Here is a 17,130-nt window from a genome sequence, read left to right on the forward strand (position 1 = left end):
ACCCATAATAAATTCATAAAAGAAGCAAACTTCATGAATGTTTTTTGTGACCAACAAGTATGCGCTCCAATCACTCTATCACAAAAAAATAAGAGTTGTAGAAATGATTGGAAACTCAAGACAGCCATGACATTAGGTTCTTTACAAGTGTTTGTACACTTTTGATCGCGACTGTATATATATTTAGTTTTGTTTTTGTTTAATTTTACTTTAATATGCTCAAAAAGGTTTATTATGACTTCCTATTCGTATACTTTTCAAATTATTTAGAAAAAATCTGCTGTACAGTATGTGTGCTTGGGTCCTATTTTTAGGAACACCAATACAAAACCTCACAATAATGTCTGATTGAAAGCTAAAAACTTTATGACAGAAGGCATGAAAAAGGAATTTTACATTTGTTTACTGAATGAGACACCCAGAATGTACATGAAAATAAAGAATGTTACAATATGAACTATGAAGGATAAAACACTGAATATTGACAACATATGAACGTCACACCCCCTCTCCATCCACATATTTTACAATCATATTTTACAACCACACCTACAATCTGATAAATCTGATATATCACTCAACTTTAGAACTGCCTTTAGAAAATCGTCTTCCAAGTCTGTCCCTGACACCCGCATTTCAGGCTCTGGAAACACTCTGTGGAAACACTCCCCACCCACACTGCTTGGTTTGAACTGCTGTGACTTACATTACCATAGTAACTAGTATATGACCATAGTAACTAGTATATGACCATAGTGACTAGTGTATTAACATAGTAACTAGTATATGACCATAGTAACTAGTATATCACCATAGTAACTAATTCGATTACCATAGTAACTAATTCGATTACCATAGTAATTAGAATACCATAGTAACACGTGTATTACCATAGTAACTAGTATATTACCATAGTAACTAATTAGATTACCATAGTAACTACAAACCCTGTTTCCATATGAGTTGGGGAATTGTGTTAGATGTAAATATAAACGGAATACAATGATTTGCACATCCTTTTCAACCCATATTCAGTTGAATGCACTACAAAGACAAGATATTTGATGTTCAAACTCATAAACTTTATTTTTTTTGCAAATAATAATTAACTTAGAATTTCATGGCTGCATCACGTGCCAAAGCAGTTGGGAAAGGGCATGTTCACCACTGTGTTACGTCACCTTTTCTTTTAACAACACACTCAATAAACGATTGGGAGCTGAGGAAACTAATTCTTGAAGCTTTGAAAGTGGAATTATTTCCCCTTCTTGTTTTATGTAGAGCTTCAGTCGATCAACAGTCCGGGGTCTCCGCTGTCGTATTTTACGCTTCATAATGCGCCACACATTTTCGATGGGAGACAGGTCTGGACTGCGGGCGGGCCAGGAAAGTACACGCACTCTTTTTTTACGAAGCCACGCTGTTGTAACACGTGCTGAATGTGGCTTGGCATTGTCTTGCTGAAATAAGCAGGGGCGTCCATGAAAAAGACGCCGCTTAGATGGCAGCATATGTTGTTCCAAAACCTGTATGTACCTTTCAGCATTAATGGTGCCTTCACAGATGTGTAAGTTACCCATGCCTTGGGCACTAATGCACCCCCATACCATCACAGATGCTGGCTTTTAACAGTCAGGATGGTTCGCTTCTCTTTTGGTCCGGATGACACGATGTCGAATATTTCAAAAAACTATTTGAAATGTGGACTTGTCAGACCACAGAACACTTTTCCACTTTGCATGAGTCCATCTTAGATGATCTCGGGCCCAAAGGAGCCGGCGGCGTTTCTGGATGTTGTTGATAAATGGCTTTCGCTTTGCATAGTAGAGCTTTAACTTGCACTTACAGATCTAGCGACAAACTGTATTTAGTGACAGTGGTTTTCTGAAGTGTTCCTGACCCTATGTGGTGATATCCTTTAGAGATTGATGTCGGTTTTTGATACAGTGCCGTCTGAGGGATCGAAGGTCACGGTCATTCAATGTTGGTTTCCGGCCATGCCGCTTACGTGGAGTGATTTCTCCAGATTCTCTGAACCTTTTGATGATATTATGGACTGTAGATGTTGAAATCCCTAAATTTCTTGCAATTGCACTTTGAGAAACGTTGTTCTTAAACTGTTTGACTATTTGCTCACGCAGTTGTGGACAAAGGGGTGTACCTCGCCCCATCCTTTCTTGTGAAAGACTGAGCATTTTTTGGGAAGCTGTTTTTATACCCAATCATGGCACCCACCTGTTCCCAATTAGCCTGCACACCTGTGGGATATTCCAAATAAGTGTTTGATGAGCATTCCTCAACTTTATCAGTATTTATTTCCACCTTTCCCAACTTCTTTGTCACGTGTTGCTGGCATCAAATTCTAAAGTTGATGATTAATTGCACAAAAAAAAAGTTTATCAGTTTGAACATCAAATATGTTGTCTTTGTAGCATATTCAACTGAATATGGGTTGAAAATGATTTGCAAATCATCGTATTCCGTTTATATTTACATCTAACACAATTTCCCAACTCATATGGAAATGGGGTTTGTAGTATATTACCATAGTAACTAATTAGATTACCATAGTAACTAGTATATTACCATACTAACTAGTGTATTACCATATTAACTAGCACATTAATTTAGTAACTAATTAGATTACATAGGAACTAGTATATTACCATAGTAACTAGTATATTACCATAGTAACTAGTGTATTACCATAGTAACGAGTGTATTACCATAGCATCTAATTAGACTACATAAGAACTTGTGTATTACCATAGTAACTTGTGTATTACTAAAGTAACTAGTTAATGACTATAGTAAACTGTATTACCATAGTAACTAGTATATTACCATAGTAAAATAGTAGATGACCATAGTAACTAGTATATTACCATAGTAACTAATTCGATTATTATAGTAACTAGTATATTGCCATAGTAACTAGTGTAATACCATAGTAACCAATTAAAATACCATCGTAACTACTATATTACCATAGTAACTAGTGTATTACCATAGTAACTAATTAGATAACCATAGTAACTAGTATATTACCATAATAACTAATTAGACTACATAAGAACTTGTACATTACCATAGTAACTTGTGTATTACCATAGTAACTAGTTAATGACGATAGTAACTAGTGTATTACCATAGTAACTAGTATATTACCATAGTAAAATAGTAGATGACCATAGTAACTAGTATATTACCATAGTAACTAATTAGATTATTATAGTAACTAGTATATTGCCATAGTAACTAGTGTAATACCATAGTAACCAATTAGAATACCATCATAACTATTATATTACCATAGTAACTAGTGTATTACCATAGTAACTAATTCGATAACCATAGTAACTAGTATATTTCCATAGTAACTAGCGTATTACCATAGCAACTAATTAGATGACCATGGTAACTAGTATATTACCATAGTAACTAGTGTATTACCATAGTAACTAGTATATTACCATGGTAACTAGTGTATTACCATATTAACTAGCACATTAATTTAGTAACTAATTAGATTACATAGGAACTAGTATATTACCATAGTAACTAGTATATTACCATAGTAACTAGTGTATTACCATAGTAACGAGTGTATTACCATAGCATCTAATTAGACTACATAAGAACTTGTATTCTACCATAGTAACTAGTATATTACCATAGTAAAATAGTAAATGACCATAGTAACTAGTATATTACCATAGTAACTAATTCGATTATTATAGTAACTAGTATACTGCCATAGTAACTAGTGTAATACCATAGTAACCAATTAGAATACCATCGTAACTACTATATTACCATAGTAACTAGTGTATTACCATAGTAACTAATTAGATAACCATAGTAACTAGTATATTACCATAATAACTAATTAGACTACATAATAACTTGTATATTACCATAGTAACTCGTGTATTACCATAGTAACTAGTTAATGACTATAGTAACTAGTGTATTACCATAGTAACTAGTATATTACCATAGTAAAATAGTAGATGACCATAGTAACTAGTATATTACCATAGTAACTAATTAGATTATTATAGTAACTAGTATATTGCCATAGTAACTAGTGTAATACCATAGTAACCAATTAGAATACCATCGTAACTATTATATTACCATAGTAACTAGTGTATTACCATAGTAACTAATTAGATAACCATAGTAACTAGTATATTTCCATAGTAACTAGTGTATTACCATAGCAACTAATTAGATGACCATGGTAACTAGTATATTACCATAGTAACTAGTGTATTACCATAGTAACTAATTAGATTACCATAGGGACTAGTATATGACCAAAGTAACTAGTGTATTACCATAGTAACTAGTATATTACCATAGTAACTAATTAGATGACCATAGTAACTAATTAGATGACCATAGTAGCTAGTATATTACCATAGTAACTAGTGTATTACCATAGTAACTAGTATATTACCATGGTAACTAGTACATTACCATATTAAACTAGTTCATTACCATAGTAACTAACTAGATTACTATAGTAACTAGTATATTACCATAGTAACTAGTGTATTACCATAGTAACTAATTAGATTACCATAGGGACTAGTATATGACCAAAGTAACTAGTGTATTACCATAGTAACTAGTATATTACCATAGTAACTAATTAGATGACCATAGTAACTAATTAGATGACCATAGTAGCTAGTATATTACCATAGTAACTAGTGTATTACCATAGTAACTAGTATATTACCATGGTAACTAGTACATTACCATATTAAACTAGTTCATTACCATAGTAACTAATTAGATTACTATAGTAACTAGTATATTACCATAGTAACTAGTGTATGAGCATAGTAACTAATTAGATTACCATAGTAACTAGTACATCATGCAAAAGCGCAGATTCCAACCATTGAAAGACTTTGTATAGTTCAAGACTTATGGTCATGTGTAAACATCATAATGGCAGCACCACTTTCCATCTTAAATATGTAAAAAAATGATTTGGGAATGTCTGGCGGTCCAGATTGAAAAGCTTAATTTTCCCAGGTCTTACCTACATCCTTACATCTTGGAGATTTGTTCTGAACAACGGCAAGCAGCTTGACAAAAACCAAGAAAGAAATAGTTTAAGCTGCTAAAGTCATTATGGATGTATTGGGGGTGTATGAGTCTGTGGAGACTGTGGAAGAATGTGTAGAGGAGTGTGGACATTAAAACCATATTGTGACAGCAATATGAAAAGCGACACTGCGATACGTGCCAACATCCTAACAATATCACTTTTTGGGATACTAGTTGTCTCTTATGTGACTTACAATCCTCCCCACCTCCAGTTCACTTAGGGCTGGGTGATACGACCATATCAATATAAATCGTGATAGACACGTAATCAATATTCATTTAAAAAAATGCCTTCGATAAAACATTCGATATATGCATTTGTTTTTTCTTCGGAAGAAAGTGGAAGTATGGAAGCAAGGTTGCTTGCATGAACAAAGGCACTCTGGTAACCTAGCAACGCAGGAAGTGATCACTGATCAGTGGGAGTAATACGCTAACAGCCAATCAGGTAACAGTAACAACTATCAAGTTTGGTTGCACCATCTTGCTGTCTGGTTGTTGATTCTCTGCATGGAGTGAGAAGAGAAAGTCAAAACGAAGAAATTGTGGATGAAAGAGGAAAAGTCACCTGGACAGTTGGGCACTTTTTGGGATTTTTTTTCAAAGGGACCGTCGTCAGACCAATGTGGTCTGTAAATGATGCAAGGTGCTTGTCCCCACTAAGACCGGTCATACTACACCACCTTAGCCACACTTACCCTTTAGAGCACAGCTGTAACTTTCTGGCACTAAACCTGCAGAAAATAATTCTTATCAGGTTTTTCTATATTTACATTTTCACACTTTGCACTATTTTCTTACACTTTATGAGGCATTTCTTACATATTCCTTAGTTTTGAACTTTCATTTTAAGAACTTATTCAATTTAGTTGACGTTGTTTGAGTGTTTTCCATGCTTGTGTTGACATTTCCTTGACAGCTGAGCGAAATATAATCAGAGAAAAGGTTACATATGAAATAATAATGTTTATATTTCATATATTTTTCTCCTGATAATTCATTAAAAATATCAATAATGATCAAAATCGACTGACACAGGACATTTCTGCGGTGATACAGTTTATCGCCCAGCCCGAGTTAATATGTAAAAGTTTGTATGAAGCGCATGTTGGCTTGTAATGCCACTTTGTTCCTCTAAGTGTGCTAGTGAGTGACTGCTGCTGGTGAAATAACGTCTGTGTTTGCATAACGGTCCTATAGAGTCTATAAATAAACTGCATTCTATTGGAATTTCAGAGTATGGAATATGAAGAGTGAATATATTTGATGATAAACGTACGCTACACAAGAAGAGGTGACCAGGTTCACACATGACACAACGTCTAAGAGCGAGACGAGACATTAACAAGGGTTTATAGAGTCAATGAGAGGAAGTTTTTAATAGGGAAAAAGATGGTGGACACTAAGTTCCATTGAGAACAGCTAACTTTTTTTTTTTTTTTTTTAAGTTTTAAATACACCCTTAAGGGGAAAATGCAGCGGTCGTGTTTGAAAAAGAGCTAAGCAGGTCGAGGGCTGACCGCGAGAGGAATGACATAAGTCAGTGTTTGTCTGCTTCCTCTGGCACCAGGTGAAGGACCTGCAGTCAGATCCAGGAGGGGGAGGGGAGGGGGACACGGGTGCTCGGAGAGGTGAGAAAACCAAATGTGACTTTTGTGTTTTTTTTAAAGTAGATTGACAGTTTACATGGGGGCACTTTTAACTGAAATCGGATGAAAACACTAAAAATGTGAAGTGGGGTTGTACGCTAAAACGGTACTCTACTCTGAAAAGTACCGGTTCCCCATGTTTATTTATTGATTTTAACGGGCATGACGGCGCCTCGTCGTCATGTGGTGACATTGCTGGTTTTACGAGCGGATGAGCATGTTCGGCAGCGCACACACACAGAGTACTTACAAGCAGACACAGGAAGAGGTGCTTTAAGACATGGCTAGCTAGCTAGCAGCTAACATCCATCCACAGTGTTTTATCTACTTCTAAATCACTAATCGTGGCCTCTATGGCGACAAATAAAGTATGTTTTTTACAAGTACATTATCAGTGGAGGACGAGGAATAGTTAAACATGCTTCACTACACACCCTAGGAGGATACAATAGCTCACCGGTGTCACCGCTAACAAAAGCTACCGTTCCTAAATGTAAACAAATGCCATGGGTGGATCTGCACCTGACATCCACTGTAATGATACCAAGTACAAGAGCGTATCTAGTCGATACTACTATGATTACATCCATATTTTTAATAGTCACAAAATATTTTTTCCTTTTTTTCAAATTCATATTATGTTTATAAAGTCAGTAAATACGTCCCTGGACACATGAGGACTTTGAATATGACCAATGTATGATCCTGTAACTATACCTAAATGTGCAGCCCTTTGAGACACTTGTGATTTAGGGCTTTAAAAATAAACATTGATTGATTGATTGATTGATTGATCATCCAAAACTAATGTAAAGTATCAAAGAAGAGAAGAATAAGTGATTATTACACTTTAACAGAAGTGTAGATAGAGCATGTTAAAACAGAAAATAAGCAGATATTAACAGTAAATGAACAAGTAGATTAATAATACATTTTTACAGTTTGTCCCTCATAATGTAGACAAAATAATAGGTAGATAAATAACACAATATGTTACTGCATACGTCAGCAGACTAATTAGGAGTCTTTGTTTGTTTACTTACTACTAAAAGACAAGTTGTCTAGTATGTTCACTATTTTATCTAAGGACTAAATTACAATAATAAACATATGTTTCATGTACTCTAACATGTTTTGTTACAATAAAGACAATAATGACATATTTTTGTGGTCCCCTTTATTGAGAAAAGTATCGAAATACATTTTGGTAACGGTACCAAAATATTGGTATCGGGACAACCCTACTTTGTAATATTTAAGTCTCCCATCAAGCAGCATTAATTATGAATAATAATTAATATTTTAGTCATGTCTGTGTGATTGGGAATTGTTTAGACAAGGCAGTCACATATAAAGTAAATGGTTTACTTTATTTTCTACATCACAATTCAACATGTGGGAAAAGCAGTAGGAAATAATTCAGTGACTTCCTGTGTCCAATGAAATGTACTTTTTAATGATAGTTTGTACACCATTACACAATGACAGCAGTTTATGTAGGATTTGTTGAAAAACTTCATGCCGAACAATGTCTGATTGTGGGCAAACCTTTCGAGATATCGACTTTTCGTAAAAACCGTGAGCGCCTCAAGGCTTTGGGGAACGTTCCGGTGTTCTCAGATTTCCGATAAGTGGGGAAATGGCCGAGTTAGAGCGAGTAGGAAAATGTGAATATTTGTGTTTTTAGGCGCCGACATCTAACATTGGAGTCAATGAGAGATTTAACTGACTTTCTTGGCTTTGAGGGCCCCCAAAAACCAAATGGGACACATGAGCTCCATAAAAGTGACATTTTCTGAGAGAGGACATGTGTGTCAACGTTTTCAACAATACACATGACAGTGGCATAAAAGATGTGGCCGTGAGGACAGGTTGTTCACCAAAATAAAAGTATTTTTTCTGGGCTTCTACGCTCTAGTAAATTAGAGTGGACGCCATCCGCTTTAACGGAAAAACCCAGATGGCGCTCGCCTCCTTCCGATGGCCATCCACCCAAAACCAAACATTGGACGTCAAAACTTTTTAGCCAGGGTTAAAGTAGACAAGTGTGTGAACAAAATGAGACGTTAAGCACCGAGCTACGTGAAAGTATGGCTGAGCTACAAGAGGAGGTCATCTTGTCTTTTATGCCTTTGTCTCAGAGCAATCGTCCATTAAAAGGGTACCGTATTTTTCGGACTATAAGTCGCAGTTTTTTTCATAGTTTATGAAAGTTGCATAATGTTTTTTTCCTTCTTTATTATGCATTTTCGGCAGGTGCGACTTATACTCCGGTGCGACTTATACTCCGAAAAATACGGTATGTGTCCATTCAATTGGCCCCTTTTTTTTTCTGTCTGAATAGCGTCGCTTTGGTAACACGAAATGTTCCCAACCCATCGGCGCGATTGAGACCTTTCCGACGGTATAACAAAGTATGTGGGGGTTCGTCGGCCGGTTCGTCACGTATTACGCGTAAGAGAAACGTGCAAAACTATAATAATATTAAAAGTTGAAGTATGAGCAATATTAATATGCTTGCATTGCAGCAGGCCCATAATAAAGGACTAAGAGAAACAGTAACATAAATGTGGTTTGCTGTCATTGTATTTGCACTACAGGATGACAAAATATCCTATTTTCATTTTTATTCTATTTATAATATATTCCAAAAATATTGATAGGGATGTCCTCATCAACATTTTTGGCCGACCCAATGTTTTGGCCGATACTTTGACAACAGATTAGGAACTGAAAAAGTTTTACAGCAAGTAACTAAAGTAAACACATTTTTTTAAAGCTGATCTTATTAAATGTAGAACCTGCTAGTATTGTTGTGCATCCGGCCATGTATTAAATGTCATATACACAACATTTAACAAAATAAATGCCACATTTTCCGGATTATAAACCGCACCCACTAAATTTTAGAAAGAAAAAACAAACAAACTGCAAGCCGCAGATATATATATTGTCAATGTAGTTATTTACACAGACAGATATACATATTTACATACGTTAATTGTTTCCACACAGTGTCTGTAACACGGCAGTAAAACGGCTGATCAAACAAACAGAAGTCATGGTCATGGACCCACTAGCTGTGCAAGCTAGCTCTCCAATCAGCTAAACAGACTCAAGAACTCCACTGTGACCATTTGGTAAATTTGTGAAACTGAATTGTAATTTATTGTAAGTTAATAATACTAACAGACACTCAGAAATGTGTTACCATATTAGTTAATTTTAACGACGCTCGCTTGATGACATTACGATTGCGCGTACAAATATGCATGAAAATGCATGGTAACGTTTTATGCTAGCACATTTTCTCATTTTATTCATTTGAACCTAAAAATAATAGATTTTGATACTTGGCGCCATCTTATACATACACTAACGTTTCCTATGTGATCATGCTAACATTAGCATGCTAATATTTTCTCTTAGCATATTTGCTCATTTTATTCGTTTGAACCTAAAAACCATGACTTTTGATACTTGGCACCGTCTTAAAAGTATGCTAACTTTTCCTATGTTATTATGCTAACATTAGCATGCTAACGTTTTATGCCAGCATATTTTCTCATTTTATTCATTTGAACCTAAAAATAATAGATTTTGATACTTGGCGCCATCTTATACGTACACTAACTTTTCCTCTGTTATCATGCTAACATTTTCTCCTAGCATATTTGCTCATTTTATTCGTTTGAACCTAAAAACCATGACTTTTGATACTTGGCACCAGCTTAAAAGTATGCCAACTTTTCCTATGTTATTATGCTAACATTAGCATTCTAATGTTTTATGCCACCATATTTTCTCATTTTATTCATTTGAACCTAAAAATAATAGATTTTGATACTTGGTGCCATCTTATACGTACACTAACTTTTCCTATGTTATCATGCTAACATTAGCATGCTAACATTTTCTCCTAGCATATTTGCTCATTTTATTAATTTTAACCTAAAAACCATGACTTTTGATACTTGGCACCGTCTTAAAAGTATGCCAATGTTTCCTATGTTATCATGCTAACATTAGCATGCTAGCATTTTATGCTAGCATATTTTCTCATTTTATTCATTTGAACCTAAAAATCATAGATTTTTATACTTGGTGCCATCTTAGGACCTATACTAACTTTTCCTATATCATGCTAACAGGCACAGTGCTGACAAATGCTAATGTTTTCTGCTAACACATTTGCTCATTTCATTCGTTTGAACCTAAAAACCATGACTTTTGATACTTGGCACCGTCTTTAAAGTATGCCAACTTTTCTTATGTTATTATGCTAACATTAGCATGCTAATGTTTTATGCCACCATATTTTCTCATTTTATTAATTTGAACCTAAAAATAATAGATTTTGATACTTGGCGCCATCTTATACGTACACTAACTTTTTCTATGTTATCATGCTAACTGTGACGACCGGGGCGCATGGTGATGCGGGGTTTCGTTCTCCCAGGATGCAACGGACTTCGGACACAGCGTGAAGGTAAAAGAAATGATTTATTTACCGGAATAAATTATACTGGAACAAAGAAAAGGGTGCTCATAGCACATAAGGTAAAACTAAGAAAGACTAGCGTGGGAGCTAGCGAGTAACCGAACCTAGCGTGGAAGCTAACAGGTACAGATCCAGAACAAAAGTCGTCAACTGTTGCATGAAAACAAACTACGAAGCAAGAACGAATGACAGGGAGGACAGGCTTAAATAATAATGTCAGTGATGACAAACAGGTGCGTGTCGGGAACAAACGCAGCAGGTGAAAATAATAAGCAGCCGTGGCAACAAACTCAGGTGTACAAAACAGGTACTCAAGGAGTCCAAAACTAACCAAAAACACAAGTATCTTGAAAACGTAAACAGAAAATATGATCCGGGCAGCGGATCATAACAGTACCCCCCCCTTAAGGGACAGATTCCAGATGTCCCCTAGAAAAACTAAAACCCCCCCAACTATAACAAAGTTCAAGAGTCAAGGGAGGATGGAGGGAGGATTTGGCGGAGGGTCGCCAGGTCACATGTCCCCGAATCCACCGGGGACGAGTCAGGTGGCGGCGGCGAATGGAACCACGGAAAGGCCACATTTGTGGCTGCCGAGAAGGTGGGCGTGAGTGGCGCCAGAAGTTCAGCAGCCGGAGAGTTCTGCGACTACGTCTCGGGTGTCGCTGCTGTTTGCGCCACTGGCGTCCATACTCTAACCTCCGAGAGCGCCGCTTGCGCCGCCAGACCACCCGAGGTCGCTGAGACGACGAGGAGAGAGCAGAAGTCACCGTGGAAGCAGGAGGAAGCGTCGTCGTCGCCGTGGAAGCAGGAGGAAGCGTCGTCGTCGCCGTGGAAACAGGAGGAAGCGTCGTCGTCGCCGTGGAAACAGGAAGCGTCGTCGTCGCCGTGGAAACAGGAAGCGTCGTCGTCGCCGTGGAAACAGGAAGCGTCGTCGCCGTGGAAACAGGAAGCGTCGTCGCCGTGGAAACAGGAAGCGTCGTCGCCGTGGAAACAGGAAGCGTCGTCGCCGTGGAAACAGGAAGCGCCGTCGCCGTGGAAGCAGGAGGCGCCGTCGCCGTGGAAGCAGGAGGCGCCGTCGCCATGGAAGCAGGAGGCGCAGTCGCCATGGAATCAGGAGGCGCCGTCGCCATGGAAGCAGGAGGCGCCGTCGCCATGGAAGCAGGAGGCGCCGTCGGCGTGGGCGGAGCCAGAGGCGGAGCAGGCGGCTCGTCTGTCGGCATGGGCGGAGCCAGAGGCGGAGCAGGCGGCTCGTCTGTCGGCGTGGGCGGAGCCAGAGGCGGAGCAGGCGGCTCGTCTGTCGGCGTGGGCGGAGCCAGAGGCGGAGCAGGCGGCTCGTCTGTCGGCGTGGGCGGAGCCAGAGGTGGGGCAGGCGGCTCGTCTGTCGGCGTGGGCGGAGCCAGAGGCGAATCAGGCAACGGAGTATCTGCGGGTGGTGGATGTCTGAGCTGGACTGCTGTGTTGGCCGTAGGGGGAATCATCACCTGCAGTGCGGAGAGTATACTTCCCATCTGTCTCTCCAAAGCACCAAGGCGGGCGTCTTGGCGTTCCGCTATGGCGTTGACGCAAGCCCCAAGAACGCCAAATTGTTCCTCTTGTTGTCCAAGTTGTTTGTCCTGTTGGTGCAATGCCCATTTTACTTGGTCGGTCTCTGCGGGGTCTCGTGTGCTTTGCAGCGATGGAGCAGGAGGTGGAGAGGATGGTGTTTGCAGGACCACCAGGGTTGATGGTGGCGTCAGAGTGGCAGGCGTCCGGACTGTCGTTGTCGTTGCCGTGGAAACAGGTGCTGGTGCGGAAACCAGACTTGGAGTCGGTGCTGGTGTGGAAACCAGACTTGGATTCGGTGCTGGTGCGAGAACCAGCCTAGGAGCAGGTGCTGGGCGTGACTTTGGCGGAGGTTGCCTGGCCGGGGGTTGCGGCTTAGCATGCCGAAGGTCTGGTGGCGGAGGCCGGCATGGAGGTTTGGGCTTGGCTGGGCGCAGCTGTGCCCGCCCACTAGCAAAGCACCCAGTACTAGCCCCCCCCCTCAAGAAGCGGATCCCAGACGCGTCTTGAGCAGTCTGGAACAGTCTTTAGGGGTGGGAGGGAGGAGGTGAGGAGGTGGGTAGGCTCCTCCCCTTTTGATTGTCCAAATTGTCTATTCTGCTCTTCAATAGTGGACTGTAGGGACGACCAAGAGGGAGAAAACAGAGTGGGCGGAGCTTGAGCCATAGGGGGTGGGGCTTGAAAACCAGAATGTGACTGGTACTGACTAGACTTATAATTAACAAAAATGTCCTGATAGTATTTAATTGTTGAATTAAAGTCATTTGTAGGCGGCTGACAGAAAGAATTGACTGAATTTTAAAAAATGTCTTCGTCTATGACGTCATCACCAGTGGACGGGATGACGTCATCCGCGCGGGTCTCCAGCTGACTGACAGCCCAATCAGTGAACTGTTTGGCAAAGTGAGTGATGGGATTACCAAACATCGGCGGAGGGGAATCCTGGGCTGGTTGGCTGTGTTCCGGAGGGAAGAATTGCGGGGGTGGCGCGTCTCTGTCGCGAGCTGAAGCCGTCTTGTGCGACTTCCGCCTTCGCTGACGCGTGCCAGCGAGCTGAGAGCGGACCTCCCCGGGCCAGATGGAGTCGATCGGGACCAGAACACCTCCAGGTCCCCATATCATCTCCTCATCTGGAGAACAGCGGAGCGTCTCTGCTTCCATCGCTCGGAGGACCATCCACGCACCTTCATCTACCTCCGTCAAGCCCGTAGCGAGAGAACTCTTTCTTGCTGGCTTCGTACTGTGACGACCGGGGCGCATGGATGGCGCTATCTTAGAAATATGCTAACTTTTCTTATGTTATCAAGCGGTTTTGTTTTTATTACTGCTATTTTTACTTTTCTTTTTTGTCATGAAAAAAATACACTTTATTTTTGTCAGCACTGTGCCTGTCCTTGCTTTTTAATGGACGGCATTTGAATTGTTATTATTGTTCTTGTAACAGTATGAATACATATTTCTGAATTATTCATTCATATTTGTTAGTTAGCACATGGCAGATGGCTAAATTACAGCCACCGAATATGATTATGCTTAATATTCCGACTAGCGGACTAATTTTTGAGATAATCAATGAAATAGTTGTTAGCGAGAACAATCTTCAGCCATGGTAACACTGGAAGAGTTCAAAAAAAGGCTGTAGCTATTTATAATCTACTCTATTTATACCCCACAATAGTCCAATTATGATGTGTTGTCATTGGGCTAAATCTAAGACCTGGGTCACTAAATGTTGCAGACATGTGTGCTGGCATGACGATGAAATAAACACGTCACTGCAGTCACGTAAGCAAGCAGAGCAGGTCTGCTTCTCATCCATTCTGCATTTGGAGAAAATAAGCAGAGATCTAATCTCCTGAATGTCTTCCTGGGATCCTGCCGAGTCTGACCTCATGAAGTGATTGCATCATGCTCATCATACCTGGACTACTTGATTGGTTATTTCATCGCATTCATCTTCTCTCAAACTGAACAAACGTTGCGATGTTTGGGCTTTGGCTGTAGAATCCATGCAACAAACAAGGGGTCATGTGATGTGAGGAAGTCCATGTTGGGGATGAAGGAGACAAGTGTTGGGAGAAGTCCTCTTGTCTCCAGATGTGTCAGCTCCATTACTAATTATCTTAAAATCCTCCCATGGAGTCTGACACGCACGGAGCGTCCCTGAAGGCAGCACAGGACATGGTGGACATATACACGACTACTTGAGGACATGCTGGACATATACACAACTACTTGAGGACATGGTGGACATAAACACAACTATTTGAGGACATGGTGGACATATACACAACTACTTGAGGACATGCTGGACATATACCGTATTTTCCGCACTATAAGGCGCACCTAAAAACCACAAATTTTCTCAAAAGCTGACAGTGCGCCTTATAACCCGGTGCGCTTTATATATGGATAAATATTAAGATTCATTTTCATAAAGTTTAGGTCTCGCAACTACGGTAAACAGCCGCCATCTTTTTTCCCCGTAGAAGAAGCGCGCGGTGCATGCTGGGATATGTGACGTTTCATTTCCATTTGTGTGTTTATGTAAAGACCCCAAAATGGCTCCTATTAAGTGTGTTGTCTGTCTAATTATAAATAATGCAGACGAGGCGTGTTAACTGAGTTCTCAACGTTTACTCACAGCGTGCTAACTGCCAGCATACAACGCTTCTCAGGGCTACCGCGCATGCTCGTAACTATCGTTGCATACTGGGTAGTGTAGTTGTTATATTTGCTAGCTCATAACAGCACATTGAGAGACACGCTTACGCGCTTAATTCAATACTCGCCGTCATTCCGGGTGGATTGACAAAAGACCTCCAGCCGCTAGATATTGGTGTCAACAGGGCATTCGAAGCTAGACTGCTAACTGCGTGGGAACAATGGATGACAGAAGGCGAACACACCTTCACTAAGACGAGGAGGCAGCGCCAGACGACGCCAACATCTGCCAGTGGATCGTAAATTTGCCCAACTTTTCACTTCGGACACCGAAGACGAAGGATTTACGAATGAAGAATAACTTCAGAAAGTGAGCGCTATGTTTATTTTGTGTGTTGTGACATTAACGTTCGAGCAACATTATGTTGCTATTGCTCTGCACTATTTTGAATTTTACTATGTTTGTGATTGCACATTTGCGTACATTTTGGGAGTGAACAGAGTTGTTAGAACGCTGGTTTTTAATATATTATTAAAGTTTGACTGACCTATCTGACTGTTTTTTTGACATTCCCTTTAGCGCAGCGTAGGCGCGGCTTATAGTCCGGGGCGGCTTATTGGTGGACAAAGTTATGAAATATGCCATTCATTGAAGGTGCGGCTAATAATCCGGTGCGCCTTATAGTGCGGAAAATACGGTACACAACTACTTGAGGACATGGTGGACATATACACAACTATTTGAGGACATGCTGGACATGTACACAACTATTTGAGGACATGCTGGACATATACACAACTACTTGAGGACATGCTGGACATACAGTGGTGGTCAAAAGTTGACATACACTTGTAAAGAACATAATGTCATGGCTGTCTTGAGTTTCCAATCATTTCTACAACTCATATTTTTTTTGTGATAGAGTGATTGGAGCACATACTTGTTGGTCACAAAAAACATTCATGAAGTTTGCTTCTTTTATGAATTTATTATGGGTCTACTGAAAATGTGAGCAAATCTGCTGGGTCAAAAGTATACGTACAGCAATGTTAATATTTGCTTACATGTCCCTTGGCAAGTTTCACTGCAATAAGGTGCTTTTGGTAGCCATCCACAAGCTTCTGCTTGAATTTTTGACCACAAAATTGGTGCAGTTCACTTAATGTGTTGGTTTTCTGACATGGACTCGTTTCATCAGCATCATCACGTTTAAGTCAGGACTTTGGGAAGGCCATTCTAAAACCTTCATTCTAGCCTGACATCACATGGACAAAGATAAGACCTTCTGGAGGAAAGTTCTACCACCACCATGCTTGACGGTAGAATTGGTGTTCCTGGGATTAAAGGCCTCACCTTTTCTCCTCCAAACATATTGCTGGGTATTGTGGCCAAACAGCTCAATATAAGACCTTCTGGAGGAAAGTTCTTTGGTCAGATGAAACAAATATGGAGCTGTTTGGCCACAATACCCAGCAATATGTTTGGAGGAGAAAAGGTGAGGCCTTTAATCCCAGGAACACCATACCTACCGTCAAGCATGGTGGTGGTAGTATTATGCTCTGGGCCTGTTTTGCTGCCAATGGAACTGGTGCTTTAAATGGGACAATGAAAATGGAGGATTACCTCCAAATTTTTCAGAACAA

The 17,130-nt window shown here is 40.0% G+C and overlaps 1 protein-coding gene across 3 annotated transcripts in view; it reads right to left on the reverse strand.

Moving 5' to 3' along the window:
• The window catches only part of bmp1a (bone morphogenetic protein 1a), a 148,906-nt gene that overhangs the window by 126,923 nt on the left and 4,853 nt on the right, over positions 1-17,130 (reverse strand). The window lies entirely within an intron of this gene.

This window comes from Nerophis lumbriciformis, linkage group LG24 (assembly GCF_033978685.3).
Source record: "Nerophis lumbriciformis linkage group LG24, RoL_Nlum_v2.1, whole genome shotgun sequence".
Classification (NCBI taxonomy): domain Eukaryota; kingdom Metazoa; phylum Chordata; class Actinopteri; order Syngnathiformes; family Syngnathidae; genus Nerophis; species Nerophis lumbriciformis.